At 44.3% G+C, this 4,601-nt stretch overlaps 1 long non-coding RNA gene across 1 annotated transcript; it reads left to right on the top strand.

The window, feature by feature from the left end:
• The first annotated feature begins 567 nt into the window (after nucleotides 1–567).
• Nucleotides 568–3,728, top strand: LOC143475703 (uncharacterized). Its single transcript, XR_013121092.1, has 4 exons — nucleotides 568–1,433; nucleotides 1,547–1,696; nucleotides 1,884–1,900; nucleotides 2,059–3,728. It is a non-coding gene; the product is annotated as an uncharacterized LOC143475703 (long non-coding RNA).
• Nucleotides 3,729–4,601: the final 873 nt, after the last annotated feature.

The following is a 4,601-nucleotide window of genomic DNA, read 5'->3' as shown; positions in this document are numbered from 1 at the left end:
TGAATATACAGACAAACAAATAAGGACAGCAACAACAGACTCACAACAAACTTATAACAATGTTGCCAACTCTCACGCAATGAGCGTGAGACACGCGCATTTGACCGTTTTCACACGCTCACACGTCATACATCCGATTTCTCACGCTGAAAAAAATCTAGTTTATTTATCTTCGATCTACATCTATGATTCGGGTTTCCATCCAAACCTTTCGAAAAAATTATGCGCAATTTCCAAGTTTCGGCAGAAAAAAATGTGAATTAAGCCTTGTTTCCATTCATTACAGTTATGCGAATAAACTTTAGATCACGTGAGAGGACGCCAAACAATAGTGGTTTTACGTCCATCTGGCAGTTACGCATTTTTGCACGTTGAGGTTGTGAAACATTTTTTTCTTTTTCTTTTCTTTACATGGAGAAGTTAAATTCAATTTTTGCTCTCTCCAGAACTGTTTTTGTATGCATTTGCCATCTTTACATCGCGATCATGTACAGAACCACTTGACTTGAGGCATGATACGTCATCGTTTATGCGAAAAACCCTTTTCCATCCAGTTTTTCCGAATTTTGACGATGCGATAGTCTAACTTTTCCACCTCCTCCTAGCGTAAACATCTTTTTGCGATATTTGGTCTTTTTCCATCCAGCTTTTTTCATGCGCATTTTCAAAATGCGCAAAAACTCGGTGGATGGAAAACCCACTGAGTTACTAGTTCGCTCTGGCGCCAACCACTGGCGATCGATCGCTATAGGCGCAGCATAGAGGAAACATATAAAACATAACCCCCCCCCCCCCCCCCTCACTCCACTTTTGGGGGAAAAAGATCCCCCCCCATCACAATGCTGGCTACGGGCCTGCAATACAATGATTCTCTAGAGCAGGTCCTGAAATCTCCACACTTGTCCTATAGGGACAGGAGAGACCCTAAACTATACATTATACAGATAATGCACACTAAACTCTAAATGATTTTCTGGCAGTAGACATTTGGCTTTTTCTCAACGTTCTTTACAGGAAGAGAGGATCACACCAGTCCAACACGTATTGCAGACTCAAGACCTTCCAGTGGTAATTAAGACTGCAGATTCATTCATACTGTTTTTTTTTAGGTCTGCAATAAATAAGCTATGCATGTCATATGCTGCTGGTACAAAAGAGTTCAACAGAATCAAACTATATTCAAGTGTAACTTTTTCGTTTGAATGAACTGATACTTTAAAATACTAAACTTTACATTTAGGCTGTTTAACTTATTTTATAGATCTCTCTCCCTAATAGTCAAATCACAGTAAGCTGTTGTTGCATCTTCAACAAACACAAGTTTGTCTTATTTTAGTCAGCCTTTGTGGACCTTATCCCTCTATTGAAAATGGGGATGTGTATGAACAACCAGATGGATTTGCATTAAAGGTTCAGTGTGGCAGACTTTAAAGGTTAGTTGACTTACCACAAATTCAATGTAAGTTTTCAAGTATAAATCAAGATGCAATTGAATGTAATATATGTAATATAATTTGCTTATTATTGGTTTTGGTGTCCCTACCAGAGCCATGTAAACTGGACCAGAAATTATTTTATTATGATCAACCAGAATATATACAACATGGAGTGGTGAGAAATGAATATTGTGCAAGACCAAATAATTGGAAAATCTTGTATGTCAAGTGTAATAATGGACGAGCACTCTACAGAGGATGTAAGTTTAACATGCCCGTCCCACATGGCCAGTATGTTATGCACTCTAAACATATCCAGGGTTCCCCAGCTCAGCACAGTTACTATCAACCTGTAATTACAGTCACTCTTACTTCATTTAATTTGTACCGTTTTTACTAGGACATTGTTTTACAATCTTTCACGTGATCTGTTAAATTTGTTTACAGGTGGTCATGAGGACTGGGTAAGTACATGAATTTATTAACATTATAAAGATTTTTGCTAAAAGCTCTATACTATGAGTACGAATTAATTGCAGTGCAGTGTAGAATGAAGTTGTTTAAAGCTGATGGTCTTGTAATGGTGTTTTAGTTGCCTTGTTTTTTTCCTTTTATTACTCAGTGATATTACTCAGGTCCACAGGGAGATGTGAAACACAGGAATCCACAGAGCACATCTGGAAGATCAACCACCCTAATGTTTTCATCTCAACAAAACCTGTGGTAGAACAAAATAAATCAAACACCAGAGATGGTGGTATTTGTTTCTGGGACTATTTTCCCTCAAGCAATTTCCAAAAATGGTGTACCTTAGAACTGTAAAGAACCGAGTGTTTGATCAGAGGTTTCCGCATAAACAGCATGTTTATCTTAAGGAATTTACCTTTGTAATAATTTCCACAATAAAAGGTATGTAGTAATAGTTTCCCCTTAGTTGAGCCTTGTGTCATTTCCACCAGGTTTGGTCACAATAAGTAAGTAAACTTGAAAGTAAAATACTTGAAAGTAAAATTGCTTTTCTTTTGATTATCTGATATGAGAATATCAGTAAGTATGGTTCATGTAACGCAGCTCGCGCTGTGGAGCAGGGAGGCGGACACAAACGCTGAGAAGAGAGAGATTGATTACAGGGCATTCCATAATCATCGTCGAAGTCACAGGCAGGGGTCAAAACGGGAGAGCCATCCAGGTTAGACAAGTACAGGGGCATGATAACAGACAGGCACGAAACGGAGCAGGGTACACGGAACAGAGAGCAAATCACGGATAAGAAAAAAACTGCAACAGAACACCACACCACGAGAGAACAATAACCGACAAAGGGGCTAGGGAAACACAGGGACTATAAGTGCATGGAACTAACAAGACACAGCTGAGGACGATTACGACACGGGCGTGGCAGACAGACAGAAACCAGGCAGACAGACAAGCAGGGCGGGGCTAACGGGCAAGGAACAACAGCGCCACGAGGAACAGACACACAGCGACAGCGAGGAGAGGGGGGCGTAGCCATACGTGACAGTATCCCCCCCTCAAAGCGTGCCACTCCGGGGCACGCATGGGTAGACAGGACAGGAACCAGACTAGGACAGGACAGGGAACCACGGGGCACGGCGAGGGACAGGACACTACAGGACAGACCGGAGGGATAAGACCAGGCAAGGCAGGACATGGAGACAGAGGCAGGGCAGAGACAGGAGACACGGAGACTAGCCAAGAGCTGGGTTGGGACATGGCGTGACATGGGACACAGGGAGACCGGACAGGGCCAGGGCGAGGTACAGGAGCAGGGCTGGACAGGACAGGGCCGGGGACAGACACAGGAGTGGGGCCAGGGGACAGGGCAGAGGCAAACACTGAGGCAAAGATGCTATGAACAACAGAGACAGGCACAGGCACAAAGTGGGTGACTACTTGGGGAACAGACACGGGTACAGGGACAGAGAGGACACCACTGGACACAGACACAGGAACGGGTACAAGGACACGAACAGGCACACACACAGGAACTGGGACCAACAAAACCAGGGACAGAATATGGGAGCAAGGGGAACACGGCAATGAAACAGGAAAACAGGGTCCATGTCCAATAGAGGGCAGCACAGCCTCTGGGGAAATAGGCGTGGCCTGCCGACGGGCAGCGGGGAAAGGAACCGGCGTGGACAAGCTGCTGACGTGACGAGACGTCCTCGGGGGGCGGGGCCACCGGGCTGACGTCCTCGGGGGGCGAGGACATTTCGTCATTTCGATTGCGGTGTAAAAAATCACAATTGACAAAATATGGCACATTAAAATTTTTTACAAAAATGAGACAAACTGTTCGGTATACTTACTACATACAAATGTGCATTATACTTATTTATGTAATAATGAATTCCTGGTGTCATATGCACAACAGACATCAGGATGCATGAACACTACAGAGGACATACTGCAAGTGTCCCTTCCTGTGTCTGACCAACATACCAACGGCGAACGAAAGTTGTGCGTGTTCCAGTGTAAATTGCTAAGCGGGAAGACCGCTAGCAACTGCGGACCTAGCAAAAACATAAACGATGCAGCGCTTTGGTGCATGGCACTATAGTGAGCTATTTTTAAAACAAGCCTGCGGGCGACTTGTGACGTCCTCGCGGGCGACATGGCACCACGTTGGTGACCCCTGTGCTAGAGGGTGCTAGAGGGTAGGGTTTATTGACACAGATTTCACAAATCAACCAACAAGAATAACTGACTGTAGAAAGAATAACTCACTGGATGTCCTGTGTCCTCAGGGGAGGAGGTCTGTCTTCCAGGGCTTCCCTGGTGCTGGCCGGTAGAGGCCACGGTCATCGGCAGAAGGGGGGAGGCAGGTCCTACTGAACCTGTAGGAGGTGGACAGGAAAAGTTATAATCCTGCAGAATGTGATGTACAACAAGTAATAGCATACAGTTATGTTTGTGTATGTTGTGAGCGTTTCAACAAGTAATAGCATACAGTTATGTTTGTGTATGTTGTGAGCGTTTCAACAAGTAATAGCATACAGTTATGTTTGTGTATGTTGTGAGCGTTTCAACGGCGACGTATGTAGTCCCGCTCCAATGAAGTTGGTAGAGCCTAACAAGGTTGGGGGCGGGGCTACTCATTTAAAAGCCGAGCAGAGGATCTTTCAGGAGAACTTCCCGGGG

This window comes from Brachyhypopomus gauderio, chromosome 14, assembly GCF_052324685.1.
Source record: "Brachyhypopomus gauderio isolate BG-103 chromosome 14, BGAUD_0.2, whole genome shotgun sequence".
NCBI classification, from domain to species: Eukaryota; Metazoa; Chordata; class Actinopteri; order Gymnotiformes; family Hypopomidae; genus Brachyhypopomus; species Brachyhypopomus gauderio.
The sequence above is the reverse complement of the archived record's forward strand: the minus strand, read 5'-3'. Positions and strand labels throughout refer to the sequence as shown.